We start from the raw sequence: 25460 nt of genomic DNA, 5'->3' as shown, positions 1-25460 counted from the left end.
CAGGGAGAGCACCTCTGATACCGTTTTTGCAGGCAGGTTAGGCGGTCAGGCATATAAGGGCTTATACATACAAGGGCAACATACTGGGTGTTACATAATTTTTATAATAAAAATATTAGAGCTACCTAGATGCGGTTTTCACAGGTGAGTTGCGCGACGAGGTGTACACCTCGTTGGAAAGCGCATGTAGCTACTGGACAAATTACCTGAAATCATTAATTAACTTTTTAATTAGACGTTTACGAGAGCATGCGAGACGGCAGATTTGGCAACAATCATTATTTCAATCCACCGCCATTTTGAATATTCTTGAAACGAGCGCGTACTTTGAGATATCAATCGCCAAGGTTCCATTGCAAATGAGTCAAAACCAGAACTTGTCGAGCGCAGAAACGACACGACCTTCGGCTTATCTGGGCCGGTGGTTGTGGAGCTAAAAACAATGGTGGTTGTGGAGCTAATGAAAGAGCTTGCCGTGCTCGCCGGAAAACTGTACCTCCAATCTGTCTGTCTGTCCTAGTCCAATCAGCGCCATCGCTGCAAAACACGTGACCCTCCGACGCGGACGCCGGTCGTTTCTTTTGCGCTCGAGAAGTGCATGGTTTCGGTTTCGGCTAACTTGCATAGCAAAATTTGCCGAATTATATCTGGAATCATATCGCGTTTCATGGTTTCAGAGGTTGGATTTAAATCATGGCTGGCTCCAATTCTGCTACGCTGCATTTTCCCAAAGCCATCTACTTAATAAGTTAATTAATGAATTTTAAGTAATTAGTCGTGCAGTAGTTACATACGCTTTCCGACAGGATATCCGCCTTCCTGCATATCTCAGCTGTGAATACCGCATCTAGGTAGCTCTCATAGTTTCATTATGAAAATTCTGTAAAGGATATTTACAAAAAAAAAAAAGTCCGTGTATATGTTGCCCTTATATGTATAGTTATCTTGCCGCGTTTCTGATATGTTAGTCGCGTGGAAGAAAGTATTCCAAGTATGATAAGTACCTGTTCATCGTTGTACGCTTTTCAATGCGTGAAGCATAATACACTGAATATTCTATAACTATTCAGAGTAAAAAAAAAAAGAAAAAGAATCACGATAAAGAGGTAAAGAGGGCGAGTGGGGGGGGAGGGGTAATGGCGGGATAGGCTCGCCGTTGTTAGCCGCGATAAACGCTTCCAAAAACACGATATAAGGATTCATTTGAGACGGTTTGACATCATTTTGCAGACCCATGATTTGACAGCGTCTCTTGTGGTATCTTTTTCGTATAGGGGCTCTCCGGTGTGCTAAAACTCGCTAATGCACCAGTGCTTGGCGCGACCCTGCGAGCAACTGTGAAACACCACGAAAATTCATAAGGCGAGTAATGCATTCGTCACTTCATCTATTATGGACGTCTTGTAGCTACTGTATCCAGCGCGATACAAACAACCTGTGGAGCTCTGTTGTGTCTTGTGTATGGGGTGAATAATACAAAATCCGCCGTTGCAACTTTTATTCTGTCATCCGTTGGAAACGTAAGCGAAGCAGGTTTATTTACGACCTGTCCTCGCGTCGTGTAATGCATCCTCAAACTGCACGCACGTAGTAAACAGATACATCGTATCCCAGTTTCCCGTGTATTTCCGGAATCTGGAGATTCGTATATTGTCGTATTTCGGCTTGCGCGAGTTTGTACGATCTCTGAACAGTTGGCTTGTTGCAGCGCTCGCAGAACGTGTCCTAGCAAGCGTAACCTAGCTCATCTTCTTGGCCCTATTGCGTTTAATTAATCGGATCTATCACTATACTGTACTTCACAGATGCATTTGTGGGTGCGTAATAGCTGAGAGTATGGCGTAGATGCAGACCAGCTGGTGGACAAACTACAGGGTTAATCTAGCAAACGTTACACATTTCAATGGCATCGTAAAAATAGAAGACTGGGCTTAGCGTCCCCCAAACTTTGAAGACTGATAGCCATTTGTCTGAAGTTTTATTGGAATTTTTTTGTGAGCGCTATGGTCATGTAGAAAGAAAATTAAAAAATGGAGCAAAATTTTGCCCCATGCATTTTCAATGGCCTATCTCACGGAAACACCGCCATTTTTTTCTTGTGCTTGCTTCGCATTCGCATCACCTCACGGAGTTGCCGCTGCCTACAACGATGCGACATGCTTATTGGTCAATGGTCATCGTACTTTCTGGAGCCAGGAGTTTCTTTTTCTCTACTGTCTCATAGTACTTGGTATCTACACGCGACTTCCCTTGTCTGAAAATATTTATCTGGCGTATTCACATTTGCAAGGCGGCGTATGTTGAAATACCTTATCACTCGTACAAATTCCTCCCATTCTAATGGCGTACCAAGGCGCAGCTTATAGCCAGATGCTGCTTTCCCATTAGCGAGTGTCTCATGGAGTGACACTGAGTGAGTAGGGAATACGGCGTCCTCACTCATCATTCTTGCGCACGAGAAAATGACTGTGACCTGTGGAAATGTCAATATTTTTACTCGTCACTTTCCAAAACGCAGTGTTTCGTTCCGGTCTTTCGAAACCCAATCAATATTTATTTTGCTACTGCTGCTTTTTCGTTCTTTCTTGTTATTAGTGCCGCATTGGAGTCGAAAGCAAGCGCGTCACTCTCGGTGCATCCTATAAATACATTGTCTATTTGAACTTTGTCCAGCTTGCGCACAAATAAAGGATATTAAAATTCCTGGCGCAAATATATTCAAGATAAAAAAAAACATGTAAAAACTCTCCCCCAATGAGTGTCGTTCGCGGTTTATGCCTCAAGGGAACCGCAGTTTACGCTTAAAGGGGTTGGGACACTTTCATAGATGTGGTTCATTATATCATGGAAGCGTTGTACTGCACGCCAGAATACTGAGGAAAAAAGAATTATTCTTTTACGTGTCGTACTTAGCGAGATACAAGCCCTCGAAGACCCGAGCAAAACGCCTGAGCAAAACGCAGACCGTCAGACGTCAGACAGACATCACAGAGCTCAGAGCTGCGTCCATTCCCATTGGCAGCCGTAAGCGCGTGACTTCTCGTGCGCTCCCTCACTGGTGGCGGCGAAGGCTGTGATGTCAGAGCCGCGGCCACTTCTGTGTGGCCAACAACGGCGAGCCTATCCTGCCATCACACCCCACCCCACCCCACCCCCCCCCGCCGCGTGAGTTTCGGTATTCGTGGATGCTCTTTTTCTCCGCTTCTATAACCCTCTTCGCTGTGAAACTTTCAATACAGTTTCACATCGGTGCACAGAACCGTCTTTTACGTTGATCTGGGATAGCCAGGGATGGCCCGTCGCAACCCCTTTAACACGAACTCGAACTTAATTACCTCATCTCATCAATAATTAAAATAATACGAGCGTGGAAAAAAAAAGACTAGCCGTCGTTCTTAGAATAAATACAGCAGGAGACACGCTAATGATATTGCCGAGCGAGGAATAATGCCGCAGAGGAATTCACCGTAAGAGTACATTTCCCAGCTCCTTAGTGCTTGCCAATATCGCGCTCAGTTGCCAAAAACTCGTGGTGCTGCCATTCCTCACTTACTTCGCTTTCATTATGCGTAATTATTGCGGCACTCAGGAAGTACAGCCGGGAATTTCTGGTGAGGAATGCGCCTCCTAATGTCTCTCCAATTAGCGGCATTTCAGTTCTGTGGGGACTTGCGGCGCTATCCGTCCAATTTCCTAGAACTGTGTTTCCTTTTGCACCCTCATCTATACTAGGGGGTGCCAAATGGTAGGTTCTGTCGTGATATAAGCATGGGGCAAATGCCTCTTTGGTGCCCCTGATGGACGTTAAGGAGTGAAACGGTGGAAGGGCGTACATTTTGCGGGTTGCGTCACAACCTGATGTTGCACGGGTTGATGCAGTGGGACGACTGAGTTCATTTGTTTGTGACTGTGGGACTACGAGTAGGTCATCTCCAAACCGTGTCTGCAGAGTATGTAGAGGTTACTGCATTAATGCTGCGCAAATAAAGTGCAGGCCAAGAACATGTTAATGTCATTGATCACCAGCGGAAAGTCTTTGGTGGTCGTACTCACGCTCACGAGCTCTCTTAATTAAGGTAAGAGTTCAGGTAACTTCTCGGGGAAACTTTTTACTTCTATATTTCGTTCTATTTATTTTTTTGTTTGGAGGGGGAATGGGTGGCATGGAGTAGAAGAATTCGTTGCGCGACGAATCGACCTCTTCTTGTTTCTATTTACACCATTCGGTCCTCTCCAATCTTCATTTTCTCCTGAAGTGAACATCCAGAACACGTTGATTTTTTTAGTTTAATTTTTTACTTAAAAATGGCGCTGCAAGCGGCGAAATTCAATTCCAGGTTGGAAATAAGGAAAAGAAATACATTGAGATGTATAGTCTCCTTCAACATCGATTCCAGCTACCCCATAGGGCTTAAAGCCGCTGCTAAAGCTAAAGAAAAAAAAAAAAAAGCACACACACCAGCATATTTTGGTATTCTGCCAAACGCGTTTAAATCCTGTCCCTTCATGGGACCTTATTCACATTCTAACCTTTTTCACGAAAGTAACTGCTACAAGTGACGTGGAGTTGCTGGCCTCACACTAATGAAGCCCAAATCTCCGTTGTATTTTTCTTAAAATCAAATCAATCTAATTTAATCTTCCGGTGGCTGCACCCGCTTCGATGTCATTGTAACATCTTCCTTCTCTTCTCTCTCCACAACTGTTATGGACGGACCTAGACTGCTGTCCACGGTGGTGGGCCCCATTAAGCTATCTATTTAAGACAAATACAGTTGTACGTATAATTGAAGAAAGACATGACAGGGACGGGACTGTGGTCAATAGTATGGGTTCCTTATATGATTTACGCAATTGCAATCCGTAAGCGTTTCTATGTACAGTGCAAGCGTGTTCTCCGCTTGTATATCTGTATCCCTGCATACCCACCACCCGAAGATAAATTTGTTCCCGATGAGAAAAAGTTTCATTTCCTGTTTGGCCAAAGACTCACTTCCGGTTGTTACGCTGGAAGCCATAAGAGGTCGCTCTTCTGTCCGGGGAGCGGCAATATTATTTTGGTCACGAAAGATCCTGTACACACCAAAGGCCGTACCTCCATTTTAAGCCGTCTCCCTGGGTTTGTTTGTTGCTCCTATGAAAGCCGACGACGTAATCTCACGAAATCAATTTTAATGCCACGTTCCAATAGAGTAAGGACGGAAGCTTGGTCGTGGGATGTTCCGAGGATTGCTCCACTGGGACGAGACAAATGTTAGAGAAATTCCCATAAGCGAAAAAAAAAAAAGGAAAAAAGAAAGCGAACAAAAAGTGGATGCGAGCGTGGTGTTTCAAGTGTAAAGAGTTTCGGCCTATCTCGCTTCCAAGTAAGCTGGAAACCGGGTTTTTAAAGTGTTATTAGTTTTTTCGTTTTTTCGTCTTACCTTTACAGAAGATGAAGTTCTTACTTTTCGCTTACCCAAGGATTTGAAAAGGAACGGTCTTGGTTTCTCACTTGAGTCGCTTCAGTGTTTTATTTTCGTAGCGTTTGAAAAGATGCTGCGTACAAGAAGATTCTGTTTGCCGCAAGAGTGACGAAATTTGCATTCCTTGGCTGACGTATTTTAGAAGACCAATGCGAAAACCTAAAACGCGTGTAGTTGGGGAAATTGCTTAGACTAATACGACATTGCGGCGTTCCGTTGAGCGTCCGCGGCTGTTCAAATGCAAACGAAGCATACAAAAAGAGTGACAGAAAATGGAGAATTCTCGGACATGTCCTGCTGCCTGATTATGAGCACGACAGATGAGTGAATTGTCATTTAGAAAAATACTTCTCTTATTCGAGCAAATCAAAGAATGGGCTGATATCACGCTGACCTGCTCAGCTTGGTGTTAGTGGTGTCAAGTGTGGAATTTAGATGCACTATCACGCAGCGATACTATGTCAAGAACGCTGAACTGAAACAAAAACAACAGCTCCGTATCTTCGCGGCGTAATTTCAGATATGTTGAGTTCTGAAAACAATCTCCAAATCTTTCTGAACTGTCTGTTCTCTTTTTTCGCTTTCAAGTCTTTCCAAGTCTTTTCAAGGGGGGGCCGAGATAACCAAACGGCTTCGCCCTCGCACCTATTCAGCGTACGTGAGTTGCGTTCGAATGGCATCGGTGAGCTGCGTTATAAACGCTATTGGCTGCAGTGCTTCGTGAAACCCGGTGTGGCATTCCACTGTAACGGGCATTAAGATAGTAGGGCATTGTATATTTTTTTTTTACTATATTAAAGACTGGGGTAAAGGTCCTGGTACCCGTGATTCGTGAACGGTACATGGCGCAGTTTAGACGACTGTTTCAGTGATTCCTTGTACTGAAACTGGTGGGACTCACCGATGTTTATTAGTGTTTGATGCGGCTATGCGGAAGTGCCAACAATAGAGAATTTTAGTTGTAGCGTACGCAATGAAAGAATATGTTCATACTGCGCACGCGCTGAACGCAGTCAGGTTCGGCGCACGCAGAGTGTGCGCCCGCCATTTACCAGTGTACGCAAAGCGATTGCGTACGCAGTGCTAAAACTGGATAATGTGTCCGAGTGCAGCTGCAATCTTGAGAAAAGTAGTAAGGCATAATGATATGTACCGAGAAACAGTAACACACAAAATGAATTACGAATATCGGATAACGTTAATTGAGTAGGATGTCCAGTATTCTCGCAAATGTGTCATTACGTAGGTGGAGCCAACAAGTACGAAATATAAATTCGACTAAACTTGATAAATCGAAAGAGTAGAGACAGGTATCACGACTAAAATAATTTCATCTCCAAATCTTGCACCAACTGCACTGGGCGCCTGGCATAAAAAAGCGACAGAAAAAAAAAAAGTGGGAAGTTTTTTTTTCTGTATCTGTGTATGGCGTTCTAATATCATTATTATATGGCATAGTCGTTGTGACAGGGAACAGGAATATGCTTTCGGTCATGTCGCTTGAAACCATTCCGGCGATTGTATCCATCTCATGCTCTAAGGAAACTTAGGCATATACTTCAGATGCTGTCGACTTGTCTTTCCTGTATCACATGCCAGTACACCGTGAAGGCACCAGACGGCTTGCACGAACGCGAGTGTTGGAAACCGGGTGCAGATTTATGACACATTGACAAGTTGACACATAAAAATGTTCAGCGTGTCAACGTGTCAGCTCGCACTGCATCATAATCAAAGGTGGGCTGTCATGCGAAAACATTATGCCAAGAAAGAGCAAACGCGCAAAGAGTAGACACTTTGAAGTACTACACTACAGAATATATATAAAAAAAAAAAGTTCAATTACCCTTTACAGTGGTCGTTTTGGTATGCTCCGTGTCGAGGGCCGCGCGACCTGTAAAGGGTGCTTCTCCACAGATTGAAGTAGAATGCGGCAAAACCAACTTCACGTGACTGCCGACATAGTATACTTGCACTTCGATCTGGGGTGTATATGTTAATTAAGAAAAAACAGAAATGTTAGCCAGGGAAAGAGCCGGCTTGATATTCCAAAAACGGAAAGAGGGAAAAGAAGATGAAGGAAAGAAAGGAAACGAAAAGAAGGAAATAATCTTTTTTTTTTTTTTTACGTTGCGTGTTCAGTGTAAGAAAATTTGTTGTGTCTGCGGAATAGATGTAGGAGACATTTCGAGCCGAAATTGTACTTCAGTTGCACTAGAAATTGTACTTTTCACGTGTTTCGTGTCATTCGTACCTCGGTGTCTAGGACACGTATACTAACATCTCTCTCTCTCTCTCTCTCTCTCTCTCAATGCTTTCTTTTGTGCTCTCTCCACCTGCATACATATACATACCGCGCATAGGCACAAGTGATTCACGGTGATAGCACGGAATATATTTTGGCACACGGGAACGGCAATATCACCGTCAGAGCGTGCGTGCTAGGTTTTCGTTGAGCCGATTGAGGGCAACTTTAGTGAGTTTTAGTATATTGTGCGCTACCGCCTTTGTGTACGTAAGGGATAGCGGAGCGGTTCTGCGCAATGCGCAAAGCTCTGTTTATGTATTGCGCGTTTGCAGAACCACCAACGCTATCCCTTACGTACGCAAAGGCGACAGCGTACGCTATACTAAAACTCACTGTTATAACGCTGCAAGGGGTGTACCGCTCATGCGAGCGTATGAGCTGCAGGGGACACAGCTGTCTAAAATCAGCACTCCGTGGTTTGTCTTATCTCAGATCTCCAGGTGTTGCGAGACTAGTTCTTTCGAGTAATACACACGTGCCGCACATGGTCCACATTCAAATACAATGTCGGCACAACACTTTCAAGCGCAAAAGAGGTAACATGGGACGGCGAAGTACTACAGGCGATTTTAGCTAACTGTGTCCCCGACAGCACGCCTCGACGAATTCAAAAAGAGAACGATGACAACCATGATGAGTAGTTGATTAGTAGAATAATGAATCCCTTTCGAAGCTGAACATGATTGAGAACGCACAGGGACAAGGACGGCACACAAGGACGGTTCAGTCCCAGCCAACACGCCCTACACTTCTCGCATCCCGTTTCCAAGCATTCGGTTCCAAATGTGCACTCTCATGGTCATCTGGTCCGCTTCTGTTTCGTTCCTCGGAACAATAAAAACACTTGATCCCGCTTTCATTTTGCTCTGTCAAACCGCATTAATCATACACCATTTAATAAGAAATCTAAGTGTTATTAATAGTAGACCACTAAGTCGCTGTTGCTGCAACAAAACTGTGCTGACCCGGTTAACTTTGCGCAATTTGACACTGCATGCACTAAGTGCATGCGAGGCACGGTTCAAAAGAGACACTTTCTCTCATTTATTCTTTGATGGGTAAGAAGGGGAAAAAAGAAGGCAAATTAATTTATCTTCGTTTAACGGGTGTTCCCATTATGTCCTCTTCCAGCCGAACGTTAGCAGTCTAGCTCTCTTTAATTGCCCATCTAGAGAATGGTACGTATTGTGCGCGATACATCTTGGGAAGCAATAAGGGTGTCTCGCAGAGTGAGGAAGGTGAGACAAACTGGGCCCTCCCTCCGGAGCGGAATATTCGGCGATCCGACTTCAATACCAATGGAAACCACGGCTCGTATAATCCCGACGCCTCCCAATTTTTCAAATGAGGAAGAATGAGACACCGACTAATGCCGGTTTTTCGATAAAACGAAGCAACGGTGCTCCTATTGAGATTTAAGTAACGAGTGCGACTGAGGTAGACCCCAACTCTTCACAATATGCAGGAATTATGAAGGCTGAAGAACCGGGTTCGAACCATTTTTCGCTGCCGTTTCCATCGCCACTAGCAAACTTGAATAAGGTCTACTGCATAGTTTCTAACTATGGTTGTCACAGTTCTAGTTATAGTTCTAATTATAGTCTAACTATATACTGTTTTCTCGCGGAAGCCACTATATTGAAAGCGCAACGCTGTCTTGCAGTACAGGAACACGTTGAAAACAGTTGATCTCACAAGCCAGAGAGAAGGAAAGTGTACGGGCCGTGTGCTTCTTCCCTGGTATGCGTGTGCTTTCCTCCTCTCTGCCTTGTGGTGGCCGCAAAACAGTTGGGTGTGGGGCTGGCTTGAAAACGGTGTATATACTGCCACCTGCTCCATATGCTCCAAGTCTTAATTTGAGTCCAACCTGCTTTGAATTTTTGTATGTTGACCTTTCTCGTACCTCGAGTAGGCAAATGAGTTATAGGCGATCCTTTCACGTTGTTGTTTCCCGCGCTTCGTAACAAAGGTCGCACGCCGCGCCTTTAAATAAAGCGATGAGACAGTTGGAACGAAATGCTTTCTGTCCTGCATGCAGCTTAAAGTAAGATTATAAGCGCACAGCGGTGTAGCGGCTGTAGCTGCAACATTTTTACAGGCTACTTATAGTGTCGGCTCGTAGACAAGAAGGCACATTAAACTCGGGCACACAAACAATACGATTAACGATTACCTAATTCTCACAAGATTTATAATTATATAACGTACCGTTATACATTATCGCAATGTGTCAATAAATCAGGAACGAACACCCGGAACGTAACACGGCTGTTGCTAGGCAACTTGAGGCTTGTTTTGTGTTTGTATGTTCCAGCCTGAGGACAATTACCTTCCAACATTATCAGCTTTTGGACGCATTTCAAGCAACATCCATTCGCCAAGTTTAACACGCTTGTGCATCAAAAGTTAGGTAGATGAGAGATTAGGTACAACCTGCGACCCCGATGCTTATGAGCGTGTCTCAGGCCGAAGTGAATCACGTTCCGAGTTTCCCTTCAGGCTGTATGATCAGACTGCAAAACCTGCATGCATGCTGATGTCGTATCTTTTTTAATTAAAAATCTACAGCGAATATAAACAAACACCATGAATCCAAAATGGCAATATTTTGACCCATAATGCTCTACGGGGCCTGGAAGGTCAACCAACGGAGATCAATACCATCATCAATATGTCGAAAATGAAAATTCAGCTGGGGGGTGCTTGAATTACCGGAAGATTGATGACTCTCTCGCGTAGAAAGAAAAATAGATAAGATCGATATTGCATATAATGTGTGATCGTTAGCGCAAACAGCAACGACCTACGTAACTTTGTCAGAAAATCGTCTATTAAAGATACGCCGCGCAAAGGAATTTTCGTATTGGCGAATACGGTGGACCGGTGTCCCTGGTCCTCTTTTGCATTCATAGTAGGACGAAGATAGGTAGATTTGATTTCTTTTTCATCTTTTTTTTTTGTCGTATACATAGCAACACCTTTGTCGTTCTCATGTGCACTTGTTTTTGACTCCCAAGTGCTACAGCCAACAATGAATGAATAAGTGATTCCCCCACCTATGGCCTCGATCAGAACAAGACGACCACCAGGAACCCGAACCTAAATATCATCAGAACATATATTGGGTAGTTCATGAAGGTCCCACGGCTGTTCGTATTCGTAATTCGTGATCAGTAATTTGTAAACAGGTGGCGCTGTCCGAAAGCTTTCTTTTTAATCATCATGCCTGAGACATTGGTCAAGAACTGAGCAGTGAGTGGCTGATTTGCATACGATCATTGAATAAATAAAACTCCTGACTTTTAAATTTTACTTCGAACACTTTCGGTACCTCTGTATTACCGACTGGAATCTTCAGCGAAAATTGTTCCAGAAAAAAAAAATAAAGAAACGCGCCGACACTTCGACAATGGCAATATACAGTGTGTCCAAGCAAAGTGTGAACATCTTTTTTAAATACATATATATCCCTTTTTCCGGGATGAAATCAATTGCAATATAGCATATTCTGAAGGACATTCCTTAGGAGGACATTAGCAGACTCCTAAGACAGTGTCTTAATTAACTTTCAATAATTAACTTTCTAATTATAAAAGCTACGAAGTTGTCCCAATTAGAACATCTGAATTCCTTCGGTCACCTGATATCGTAGCCGTTTTCAGAACAAAAATCCGTTCTGTAGATCGTCCGCAAAAAATTCTTTCTTGATTTTGTCATTGCGCATCTTCGGAGACGCGTATTTCCTTCATCCCCAATGTGAGAGGAGGAAAGAGCACGCTATCGCCTCTTGCATCCTGGAAAAAGATTAAAAGAAAACAGAAAATGCAACCCAAGATAAGGGCAGTTCGATAGAGTCACTCGATACATTTGTTTTTGTTTTCTTTCCGGAAGTTAAAGCTCATCCTCGACGCATGAGGCGGCACTCTGCTCCTTCACCCTCTCACATTGGGGATGAAGGAAATACGCGTCTCCGAAGATGCGCAATGAACAAAATAAAGGAGAAAACGGTGTTCCTTCACGAATTTTTTGCGGACGATCTACCCAACGGATTTTTGTTCTGAAAACGGCTACGATATCAGTTGACCGAAAGGAACCGATGTTCTCATTGGGACAACTTCGTAGCTTTTATAATTAAAAAGTTAATTATTGAAAGTTAATTAAGACATTGTCTTAGGAGGTTGCTAATGCCCTCCTAAAGAGTGCCCTTCAGCATATGCTATATTGCAATTGATTTCATCTCGGAATCGTGATATATATATATATTTAAAAAACATGTTCACAGTTTGCTTGTACATCCTGTATATACTCGCAGTATGGCAAAAGCGATAAAATGCCCCAGTGCAGGGTACAAAACAGGGTAGGGGACGAACACAAGGAGCACTGACTGACAAACCAGGGTTTATTTGCAATAGGCACACGCTTAAATACATGAAACATCGCCCCTTCCACGACCTCTATTGGTAGACGAGGTTTTCAGAAACGTTTACGACAGTCCTTATCAACACACTTAAAGCAGAAACAGGAGCTCGTAAACCGTACTTAAGCGTGTGCCTATTGAAAAAAAAATCCTGGTTTGTCAGTCAGTGCCCGTTGTGTTCACCCCGTTTTGTTTGTCCCCTGCAGTCCTACACTGGGATATTTTATCGCCTTTATCTTGGACTACTAAACAGCCCGATTGTTATCCCTTTTTGAAATATGGCAGTCGTCGAAAAAGTCAGACAGCGGCTGGTTTAGAACCGCGCACCTCTTGATTGTCGGTCAAGTGCCCTACCAATTAGGAGACGCTGGCATCTGCTTTCCGACAACTTGTCGAGGAGTCTCATTCAATTAACGGGACAAACACTCTCCCCGTCACACTCTCTCCGTCACACTCTCTCCCATCACACTCTCTCCCATCACACTTTCTCTTACATGTCTTCTCATACACGCCCTTCGACGACTGCCATATTTCTACTTAGTATGCGAATGAGGCGAATCCAGAACTACGCACTTCTCGAGCGCAGAAACGGCATTGCTTCGGCTTATCAGGGTCGGAAAGCTGTCCATCTGACCAACAGATAAGCGTTTACTCCAATCAGCTTAGTCATTGCAAAACACGTGGCCCTCCGAACGCTCTCTCCCTTCTTTTGCGCTCGAGACGTGTGTGGTTTCGATTTCGCCTCATTTGCGTAGCAAAATTTAGCGATTTATATCTCAAAGAACATGCGCGTTTCATGATTTCTGAAAACGGATTTAAATAATGCCTGGTTCCAATTCTGCCATCTCGCTTTTCAGCAGAAACGTTAAATAAATATGTCGAGTTATCAACTTTAGGTAAAAGATGAAAGTTTCTCTTGTTCAACTTTAGGTAATTTTAGTCGTCTAGTTCTCTTCCCCAGAGGATGTCCGCCTTGCCGCATAACCCACTTCTGAAAACCGCATTGGTAGCTCTCATAGCTTTATTACAAAAGTCTGTAAATGATTGTTTTTTAAATAAGTGTTTTGAGTTTGACAGTCCTGCTGTTCATTTGGAATACGACAAGGGGAAAATCCGACAGAATCAATACACAAACAGTATCAGATTATGGTTTCTAGGGTAATTTTGAGAAACTTGATCAGCATGCCTTTATTGTTGCCAGTACAGAAGAAAACCATGTCGTCAATCCCGGCTCCGCCTGGCGAGAGGGAGACATCGTGAACTTACACTCCTCTCCTCATCACTCCCCTCCGGAGGAGACCTCGTCGGCATGTTTTTCTTTTCCTTGCTACATATCATCCATCAAGAGAGAGAGAGAGAGGAAAAAAGATGTCGCGGAGGCCTGTTTACAAACAGGTTTCAAATTTCAGGTGCACGCACACCAAAATTTGTCATAGTGAAAACGGAAGAAGAACCAAATACGAATAAAAAACAAAAAGCTTTCGTACATGAAACAGCTCACTCTGTATACCCGATATATGGACCGCGCAGGATGAGATGGTGGCTCTGAGGCAAGTATTGATACAGTCACCGAAGCAATAACTTTTCTCCGATGAAATGAAATACTTCCATTTCTTTCCTTGCTTTCAAGTCTAAATTCGCGACGACCTCTGACGGTGAAAGGGAATGGGATATGTTCCATTCATCATATACGTCACAGACAGGGTTGCCAGACAGAATGTTCTCTTGAAGAGATATGAAATGCGTTACCCACCCATACAATCTTCTACCCGAATGCGTGTAAGGTTTTCTTCCCGTCTGCCTTATCACCGCCGTTGTGTTTCGATGTTTGTGGAGCTTCCTTTGTGCGGCGTTAAACATAAATCAATATTTTGAAGGCTCGATTTTACTGAAAGGACCCTGTCCGGATTCAAATATTATTCCAGACGTGTAAGCTCTCGCGGAAACGGTAGTATATAGTGTGTATTTCTTGCGCTGTTGAAAAGTGGATATCTTGTTTTTGCAAGCCTTCTCTCCTGCGCGCAATCTTCGAGATAGTGAAACGAAGCATGCGTCTCGCTAAGCACTATAAGTAGAGTGCGTATTTCCTTGTTCCGTACAGGGGTATAATGTAATATGGGAATTTTAGAACGCACAGCCGGTTTTACTACCTTTTTGTTCCCCTGATACCAGGAAGCCGCGGAAATGATTGGAATAACAAGCTTTCTTCTCGGCTCTGTTGGGACATTACCGTTGTGTTTTGTTTACCATGAATCGATGAGATCTGAAGCGTTTGTAGCTGCAGCATATCGCATTAGTACACGTGAAAGAACGTGACTTTCAGTGTATGCCATGGCAATCACTACTATGTTCGTTCCCACAACATAATATCCCCAAAATACCCCATAAACCCTTATGTCCAAATGAAATATTGGTTACCAAGAATATGTGTGAAATAGTATTATAATAATTATTACAATAATTATTATTATTAGGCTCAAACGAGCAATGAGCTTTAATACAACGTGTATGAAGAATCTGAGAACAAGAGTGAAAAGAAACGCTTCCCGGTGTCACCCGTTCCGAAATCATTCGGCCAGCGACTTCCTAAAATCGCACTATAAACTTATTGCCTGAATTTTGTAGGAAATGAATTGTGTTGGAATATCCTCGATGACATTGCCGAGAAGATATCCCAACGCAATTTATTTCCTAAAGAGGCTATGACATTGACGAGCCCCCCAGCCATGCTGAGCAGAGTTGATCCAGCGCTCGCTTTCCGCATGCCTCGACATACCTGTCGTCAAGATGCCGCCGCGTTAGTTCATCGAATGCGCCTCGACATGGCTTTTACAGCGTAATGGCGTTACCGCTTGAGACAAGTTGACCCTCCCCAATGCTGTCACTGCGGTGCTGTAGAAGATTTAGAGCACATTCTTCTCCATTGCCCAGACTACGAACCTTCCATAACCGCACTCTCCGGATCCCTTAACCAGCTGGACTCTCGCCCCCTCCTCTCTCACAAAATTGCTTGGTCCCTGGCCACGTCCAGCCCACCAACGCTCTGCCCTGAAAGCTCTCATGACCTTTCTGGATACCATAGGACTTCGATCCTTATTGGGAAGGGGCTCATTATTTCATTTCCCGCATCGCCATCAGCAATGGGATAGAGTATCGCCCCTGGCGATGGAACTCCCCATTCATCACCTCACAATAAAGTTGTTGTTGACATTGAACTAGAAACTGGCTCATGACAGACCCTTTCTTTCATTTCCACCCTCACGTTGCATACAAGGGGATCCTCCGAGTGTGGCATGCAATATGTCGTGGGCAACGGCCCTGAATGCTTCCAGCAAATCAGCTGGCAATCGCATTCACCTCAACACTACATTTTTAACAATGCAAGTTTTTAATTAATGGATTAGCAAAAATAATTTTACTGTGCCACGATCGTCGAACCTCTCTGTTTCTGTGCGGCATTTTGATCCACCGCTGCTCCACCGCGGATCTTCTACACCTCAGAATGCCGCTCCGGATCAAAGTAAAGCTAACGTCTTCATCAGAACATAATCGGTGCTGCTACAATTCCTCAACAGCGCAAACCTGTGTCTGTATGTGTGTGACTGTGTGATTTTTGTTTGTTTGTTTGTTTGTCCGGGTGAACCTTTCTTTTTCTTTTTTTGAAGAGTAACAAGCCAAATATTGGCTGACCTCTCTCAACACTTAAAAACAACAACAACATTGGTCCTCCTTGAACTCGATGCGCAAAACAAGCGCATCAAACTGCCCATAGTCGCTCTAAGCAGTTACAGAGTCCTACGCAACCAAGTAACCGCTAATTGGCGCATGCAAGCTGGATATGCAAATTCCATCATCAAGCATTGATCCGTGCAACAGGGCGAACGAACTCGCATTCGGTTTTTTCGGAGGAAAAGCATTTTTCGAACCCAGTCATGCAGAGACTTGTCTGAATACGCCTTCGTTTCTACTGCTGGCGTTCATGTTACTGGTATCCTTGCCAGTGATATTGATTTCATGGCTTTTCAACCTTGCATCTCTATTCTGTGGGGAATAGATAGATGGATGAATGCCTGTAAACGGGCCGAGTCAATTGCCCGCCTCCGGCTACTGTGCTGGGAGATGAATCATGGCTATGGGGCTTGGGCTATACGTTGGGGCCGTTTCATTTAGATGAGTGCGCAATACATATTAAGAAGGAAGCTCACTGGTCCAACCGCCGTGCTGAGTCATAGCGAGTTGTCACGGTCGAAGCGAGGATGCAGTCGCTATGTTGTACTTACGAGAAGGAGGGCATTTTCAATTGCCACGGCAATTATTACACCGGGAGTACTTCGTGATACCAGCAGGAGATTAGCTGGATAGCCTACGAAGGGAGAGTGTTGCCGAGCAGTGCCAGCATCATATTGATCTATTGATCGATCCTTGTTATCCTGCGATGTGGGATAGCTAGGGTCTGGAACTTCATTCACAAATATCTTCTAAAGTATGCATGCAAATATGCTCAAAATATGCACAACAAAATTCTAATTTCATGAAACCTGATGCTAAGAGTATGGCACGAAATCCTAGTGTATACCATGAACCTCTTTGTGCAGCAAAATAATGAACAGAAACGGATCATAGAATGTCGAACATACTTTATTTTTTATTGAAGTCAACTCTGAACTATACGACATTACAGTACCTAACCAAAGCCATTTTTAAGTCTTCAAATTTGGAAGACGTCCTGTTGTCGGATAATACAATCTTCTATCGAGAAAATGTGCATTCTACATCGCAAGACGTTATCCTTGCGAACTTGAAATTAGTTAGTTCATCTGCGCTATATGAAGACAGAGCTTCGGGGTCTTGTTCTTTACCTTCAAGAATGTCGCCCACGGACTGCAACAGTTTAAGCTCCTTATTTTTGTCAAGCACGGCTTCAAGCTTTGCGTTAACAACAGATGCACATGCACCTCGAGCCCTTTGTAAGGAATCCTGCACGTCCCTAATGATGTCCAAAGAGCCTCCAGGAAAGTCAAGTTTGCAGACTCCAACTTTGTGATGGAAGCGGGAAGGAACGAGAAAGTAGCTTCAATAGCTGCTAAACCATTTTTCACGTTAACATCTTCAAAGAGTCGCTGCGCCGGACGAATGCTTGCGGCGTCTTCTTTTTTGAGCTTGCTGACCACTTGACGCACAATTTCAAAATTTGCGGCATAATATTTTGCTGCTTCGATGCACGTACCCCATCTGGTCAGCACAGGTTGAGGAGGCAAAGGCACATCTGGCGCCAAATCCTTAAAGAGCTGCGAGCGCATGGGACTCTTTGCCAACACTTTCTTCGTGTTCGATATGAGGTACTTCCTCTGCAACTCTGTGCAGTGCGTGAGCTGTGCAGGTGACGTGAACAATTTTTGGGTATATGACACGAAGAGCTGCACCAGCCTTCACCATGTAAGGATTTGCTTCCGTAACGAAAAGCAGCACGTCATTTGCATCGACACACCCGTTGAGCATCTGAACACAGTCTACGAAGAGCTGTGCACTGTCGAATGTTTGACCTTTGAAAGCTTCTCGACTGTCAGTAGGTAGCTCTTTTCACATGTGCCCAGCCCAAGGGGCCCGACGACAACAGGGGCTACGCAGCGTCTTAAGCGTCTGTTGTTTCGTCTTTGGACATCCACACTTTCCGCGACTTCAGATTCTCAAGGATGTTTTGTAGGGTAGCCTGTTAGCAACGATGCAAGTAACCTTTTCGTATTGTCGACTCGTGAGAGATTTGCCGGCCTGTGTACTTCTCAAGAAACATACCCGTTGCTCAGCATTTTCCAGCTTCCAAAAGGGAATATTTGCAGCACAGAATGCTCTACAAAGGTCCCCCGCATAATCACAACATTTGGACGTAGAAGGTGCACTCTGGTCCATAAGTTGCTGCATGCAACCAGACTTTCGTTGACTGCCCTCTTGGTGCTTCGCTGTACTCAAGTGTTGCTGAATGAGAAGACGTCTGTCAGCGTTCACAGCTTCCTCGCATGCGAGGCAAAACAAGACGGATCCGTCGTCTTGAATGTACCTTTGAACTCGGCTGCCAACTGCCTCAGACGTGAAGCCGTTATTTTGGGCATTGCCGAACCTTACATAGGCGGCACAAACCAAGAGAAGAGAACTCTTCCGTATTCTGCGTGCGCGCGTCCAATCTTTGTGGAATGAACCAAAAAGTGTGAATGGGAAAGGGAGACTCGCTGCAGCGTCCGACACTCAGAGTGGCGTCGTAATGTCGACTGCCATTGCGCAATTCAGCGTGACAGCTCAGAAGCAAGCAGCGAGCCGCAGTTAGGGCCAGTTCTCACTTGGCGACGCAAGACGCGGCGTCGTGAGCGGGCGTCGGAAATAGACGCGCATTTCCGGAGTCGGGAGAGGAGAGACGTCGAGCCAAAAAACTGTCATGCCGAACTTTTTTCACGGCGTCGGCGAGAGTTGCCGCGAACGACAGCGGGCGACCAATTAGGTGACACAGAAAGGCCACGCCTCCTGATTTTTCGTCTGCTTTGGACGACGGAATGCCACTGTGGTGGGAACATGAAAATCGTGCGCGCTGACGGGTCGCGTCGTGCGTAGCCAAGTGAGAACTGTCCCTTAAAGAAAGCGTTGTGGTGAAGCGTTAGCAGCCTTTGCATCACCTGCAGACTGTTTAACACCAGAGGCGCTCCAGGTTACTCGTGCAGCTGCGACGCAACATGTGTGTGCATATAAGCTCTCCTAGAAAAGTGAGTGTGCCAGAGCTCAACCTGGCGGGAAACGTGAGAAGGCACATCAGAGCAAAAAATATGCAATAGAAACATGGAAGTATGCACGAAGACATGCAGATATATGCCGTCATACACTCTTAAAAATGAACTTCACCGCATAGCACGCTCCTAGCCAACCATCATCTCGAATGACATCGTTCTTTCCCCTGATTTGTTGAAAACGGGGGGCGTACGCCTTTTTTGTGACACTTATGCAGTTCATAATTGTCACAAAATTGGCGTACGCCTCCCGTTTCCAACAAATCAGGGGAGAGAACGTTGTCATTCGAGATGATGGTTGGCTAGGAGCGTGCTATGCGGTGAAGTTCATTTTTAAGAGTGTATGCACTTTTACGAATTCGGCATAAATATGCAAATACGTTCGCTCACTTTAACGCCTCGGGGCACGGGGCTCTCTACAGTACCCGCAAGACGTGTCCCACGTTCCCTAGTCGCAAACAGGTCGTCCACGTGCCACTGTTTCCTTACTTAGCTCCCAATGAAAGAAGGAAGTCACTGAAACGGTTAGCCAGCTGTAGGACTCGAACCCACATCATCTGGATTGCCGGTACAGGGCTCTACCAAGGGCTGTGTTCCAGCCTCAGAACATCAATTTCCATGGCGTTTAGCTTCCAAATCCCTTTCCCTCCATGAAACACCACCGGCGTTCCGACGATGGCACGGCTATTCTGACCACCCAAAATGACACTCGTTTGTTCCGTGTTTCCCATCATGGCTAACGCTTTAAAACTCGCAACTATATAACGCTTATTTATAGTTGACAACCATGCCAGGAATTAGAGCGGGTATTTTTGGTATCTTTGACTGGCGGTACCAATGCTCTAAGCCAGAGCAATGCTCTAAGATGGAAGAAAGAAACAACTGCCGAAGTTGTTGTCAGAGCGAGCGAGCGCTCCAGAGGCGCTCTAGAGCGATCCGTGGCTGCCAGTCGAAGTTAGTTCAGAGCATCTGATTTCTTTCTACATCTATTCTTATCGAGATATGTGTGTATCCCCCAGTTAATATATTATCCAGACAAGATTAGATCTTATTGTGAATTCAGTCAAAGAAATGCACTTCCTGTGGAGATAGATTGACCCGAAGTTTCGACGTTTGTATAGTTACCTATTGCTTGATATCCTGTTGGAGTCCACATCCAGGGATTTTAGCGGCTTTATAGGCATTAGTCTCGCGCAGTCATGCGATATTGCCTTTTTCAGCCTGTTCAGCCCACCCGCCTTATCTTCGCCATTGTGTTTCGATGTTTGTGGAGCTTCCTCTGGGTGCCGTTAAACATAGATCAATATTTTGAAGGCTCGATTTAACTGAAAGGACTCTGTCCGCTTTCAAATATTATTCCATGCGTGTAAACTCTCGGATAAGCGGTAGTGTAGTGTGTATTCCTTTCAGTTTTGGAAAAGTGGATACCTTGGTTTTGTAAGCCTTCTGTCCTGCGCGTAATCTTGACTGCCGAACATATAACATGCGTCTCGCTAAGCATGTCCGTCTTTTGTTGTTGCGTGCGAGGGTACAGTGGAAATATGGGAATTTTACAGCGCACAGCTGCTTCTCCTATACATTCCGTTTCCCCTGACACCAGGAAGCGGTGGAAGTCATTGAAATAAGAAGCATTCTTCTTGGCTCTGTTGGGATGTTACCGTTCATTGAATGCGCCTCGATGTGGCTTTTACAGCGCAGTGGCGTTACCGCGTGAGACAAGTTGACTCTCCCCAGTGCTGTCACTGCTGTGCTATAGATGATCTAGAGCACATTCTTTTCCATTGCCGACACCTTCCCGAACCGTACTCTCCGGATCCATTAATGATTCAGGATGCCATAGGACTTAGATCCTTATTGTGAAGGGGCTCATTATTTCACTCCCCGCATCATCACCAGCAATCGTGTAGAGTATTGCCCCTGGCGATGAAACTCTCCCTTCATCATCTCACAATAAAGTTGTTTGTTTGTTTGTTTATCGTGGTTTTTCGTTTGCCACGGATCGATGTGAAGCACTTGCAGCTGTAGCAAATCACATTTAGTAGATATGACAAAGAACGTGACATTCAGTGGTTAATGCCACACGTGCGATAACTACAATATCCATCCCCACTGTATAATTCCTCCATAATACCCCATAAGTGCAAATGTTCAAATCCAACATGGAGTCCCCACGCCGACCAATGAAAGATGAATATGATATGTCCGAAATAGTGTTACGATAAAGTAGAAATGTGCAAAGGAGCTGGTATGCCGTAAAAAGGGGGCAACATTTCGTTGAGCCTAAGAAAAAAAAACACGGGAAATGGACGACACAAGAGTCTCCGGCCAGCAATGAGCTTTAATACAACCTTTACGAAGGATATGAGCAAGATGAACCAGCAGAAATGCCGATTGTGTAGGTATGTTTTGTGTTTCTCACTCTTGCTTTCATGTTCTTCATGCATGTTGTATTAAAGCTCATTGCTGCTTTGAGTTGTGGCGTCCACTCCGTAACTGATTTATTGAACACGCTGCAGCGACGCTAAACATTACAGCAGGGTTATGGGAAATCCAAAAAGCTCACAAATATCGCAGCATAACACGGCCGACACACCAACACATTAGAACGGCGCACACTGAAAGGAAAAAGAATAAATGCAAAGAAAAGAACAGAAAGAAAACTACTAATCGCTTTCCGTGAGAGCCTTGAGTCCGGATAAAGTTTTGTGATTCCCCATGATCGAGGAAGTATTATAATATGAAGAGAGAAGATGCAACAGAATAAAGCGGGCACCAGGAGTTTAATGAAGAAATAACGGAAATCAACTTCGTCCTCTCTTGTTGCAACAATATCTATCGTCCAGAGATCGAATCCCCATGGAATAGGCGACACAGCATTATATGACACGCATACGCTTGTGCACACATACAACTTTTACGAATATTTACAATGACAAATGCGAAATACCGGACAAAATACTCCTAATCCAAATGCCTACTCCTAGTTTTTAACAAGCACATATATTCGTTCTTAATGCATAAGGCACATCATGAAATTACATGTCAATACGAATATCTTATTAAAAACCAGACTTTGAAGGTCAACCTGCACATTTTATCAGACATTCTATCAGATACTCGAGATGCTTGCAGTTGCTCAGACATTAACTCAATGCCATAGGTTGTAGTCTAATATCCACACGCACTTCCCCAAGTCGCTTCTTTGCCCATTGAACAACCTTCGAGCACCGTCGACAGCAAAGATGACATTCAGGCGCCGGCTGAGCTACCGAGACGACGACTTCGTCGCCACCTTTGTCAACCGCACCATCTACCCATCATAACCGTTTTGGCTCATGTTCTTTCTCCCGCTCATCCGCAGTCTATCCAAGACGGCAATAAAGGAGAAGAAGCTTATTTCATTGGTCCAGCGGCTCTTGTGGCGGTATCGTCAATCATCATGTGAAAGCAGGCTGTTGCCCTCCCCTCCTCCCCCCTCTTACGATCTGTGTTTGTACGCTTGGACATTTTATCAGCGACCGCGGCCTTGCAGTGATATTACTGTTTGACTGTGACATTGTATTTATATACTGTGTAGTTATTGCAGTTTGTAGTACTATGCAGTTAGTATAGGAAGGGAGTTGCCTCAGGACAGAAGCCGCCGATATTTCGAACAGAGACTGTTCTTCTTCTGGGCCCAGAACAAGAACAGTCTCTGTTCGAAATATCGGCGGCTTCTGTCCTGAGGCAACTCCCTTCCTACATCTCTACCGGTTCGCTGGATTTCTACCCATCTATGTAGTTAGTATATTAGTTTATGCTGTACACTTTGCGTGAAGAAAAAAAAAATAACAACACAAAAAGTGATCTAAGGGCTAGATTTTGAACTTTTCGCTATCCCGTAACGCTTGCTAAACGCTCGTGCTCCCCGGTTGACGGCCAATGCGCGTGACGGAATGAGCGCGCGAATTTTGAAAAATAGCTATAACGATCGCTATGTGCAGATCAAGATTGAGCCCTAAGAATGAGAAACACGACAAGATGCAGCGGGGCGAAGTAACCGATCGATCTGCCAACCTTTCTGGGCAATGTAGGACTTGAGTCCTCACTGTATGAATTATTTATTTATTTACTTATTTATTTTAATTACCCTCAGAGTTGCCATTACAGAGGAGAGTGGGAGTGTACACACAGTTATGCACTCATTATTCAACTGCAATGGAATAACAATTCAATGAAAACAAATCAGAGCAAGTGTTAGCAAATACAGAAAAGACGATCATTTAACGCGTCATTGGAATTGACGTTGCAGAGTGATGAGGGAAAAGGTGTTTCTAACTGCGTGATGTGCGCGGAATAAAGGAGTCTACCAATGTGTTATTTAAAGCGGTCGGAACAAGAACTTTATGTATATGATCCAATTGCAAAGAGGATAGGGAGACCAGAGAAGATAATTTTTTAGTGATGAATTATGACGGTAAATTTTGTGAAACAAAGAAAGGCTGGCAACCGTCGAGCCGTGTCTGTAATGAATGTAACGATAGTTCATCCTATATTATCAGCCTTATTTATTGTTATGAAGGTCGATTTCAGGTCTATTATTTTAAGATATTGTAAGATTATTATATCTGACCCAATTACCTCGGGCAATGGCGCAGTCTATCGCTTGAGACGATGACACACACATTTTATCATCATCATCATCATCATCGTCAAAAGTAGTACTGTTGTTTTATTTACCTTTTTTTATTTATTTGTCGGAGCCTATCGAGCGGCTTTTCAAAGTTCTGGCGCGAGAAAGCAAAACGATTTCGAAGCTTCAAGAGCTTTGCTCTTGAAGCTTCGAAATCGTTTTGTACGACGAAGCCAAATCTGTAATGTATTCGTATGCAGAAATATTCGTAAGGGAGATGAACGTTGATCGTGTGTTGAACCGGAAACCGCGCGCTCTCATAGCACATCGTCTGTAACGCATAAAAAATAGAGGAAAAAAAAAAGAGATATTGTATTACCCGCCTCGAACGTCGCCCCCTGGTGTCAGCCGTTCCGAGGTCTTTCGCCCCATTATCGTTTTGGCTTAATTTTGAATGTATCGACTTTGCTGGAATATCTTCTATGACAAATATCAAATCTTTTGCGTAACTATCATAAACCACGTCGCAAGCACGAAAGACGTACAAGTTCTTTTTGTTATATCTTCATGTTACATAAAAAGGTATCCCGCGAGAGTGCGATGCAATTTGTCGCTAATTAGCTCAAAATCTCATTCACCCCAACACTAGATTTTCATCAATTAAATATTTTAGTTCACGGACCACAATATTCCACTGTTATCCAACTTCTCTGTTATCCATAGCTGCTCAGCAGCAGGATCTTCCGCGCAACTCAAAACGGAATGCCACTACGGACACACCACTACGGAAGTAAAACCAGCTGAATGACGGCAGCTGAAAAAAAAAAAAAGGAACCAGCAGTGGGATTCTAACCGACACCTAGTGACTGTCGGTCAGAGGTTTTACCAATTACACCAGGCTAGCCATAGCCCTCTTTTCAACGTACACTAAAAATTCGGTCTTATTTCCCGGCGCGACAACAGCCATCCTTGGCCAGCCTTTAACTATTCTTCAGTGCGCTTCAGCAAATGCCATTTGTTATCGTATGAGTTTGAAAAGCTACCCCTACAAGACCTCCTTCCCGGGAAAAAAAAGAAAAAGTGAAGAACTGAGTGTGATAGGAGTTCGCTTGGAATGAGTTGTCTTTGTGCGAGTTTTCCTGATATGGGCTGAGTGTAGTATGCGCTCTCGGGTATAAGCTGTCCAGGCATAAGTTGTCGGGCATGAGGTGGGTGGCCGCCCTTTTTTTCAACTGCCATCATTCAATTGAACTATGCAACTGGGCATTGTAAGGCGTTTGTTGTGCTTGTCATTTGTGTAAGTGCCTCATCTACTACAGAGTTACATAAAACCAACGTCTTCGTCAGAACATCGGTCCTCCTAGAATTCGATGCGCAAAACAAGCGCATCAGACTGCGCACAATGGCTCTAAGCATCGCGAAGTTGCCAACCGAGACCTAGAACGCTAAACGTTAATTGCTGTATGCCATCTCGATATGCGAACTACATCAAATACTGACCCGTGTACAAAGGCGAACGAACTGGCGTTCGATTTCTTCAGAGGAAACACATTATTCGAACGCAGTCTTGCCGAGATTTGTCTGAACATGCTTTCGTTTCTACTACACTGGTGTTCCTGTTACTCGTATCCTATCCGATCCAGTGATATTGATTCCGTGGCTTCTCAACATTGCATCTCTATTCCATGGGGAATGCATAGATGGATGGACGCCTGTAAAAGGGGGCAGTCAATTGACCGCCTCCCTCTACTGTGCTGCGAGATGAAGCATAGCTATATGGATTGCGCTATAGGCTAGGGTCGTTTCGTTCAGATGAGTGCGCAATGCAATATATGTTAGTAGGGAAAGCTCACTGCCGTGCCGAGTCACAGCGAGTTGTCGCGGCAGA

At 44.4% G+C, this 25460-nt stretch overlaps 1 protein-coding gene across 4 annotated transcripts in view; it reads left to right on the top strand.

Moving 5' to 3' along the window:
• The window catches only part of LOC135394719 (transient receptor potential-gamma protein-like), a 228440-nt gene that overhangs the window by 15201 nt on the left and 187779 nt on the right, over positions 1-25460 (top strand). The gene's annotated exons all lie outside the window — the stretch shown is intronic.

The sequence above is a fragment of the Ornithodoros turicata genome, chromosome 5, assembly GCF_037126465.1.
Source record: "Ornithodoros turicata isolate Travis chromosome 5, ASM3712646v1, whole genome shotgun sequence".
In the NCBI taxonomy this organism is placed as follows: domain Eukaryota; kingdom Metazoa; phylum Arthropoda; class Arachnida; order Ixodida; family Argasidae; genus Ornithodoros; species Ornithodoros turicata.
This window is presented reverse-complemented; position numbering and strand designations above follow the sequence as displayed.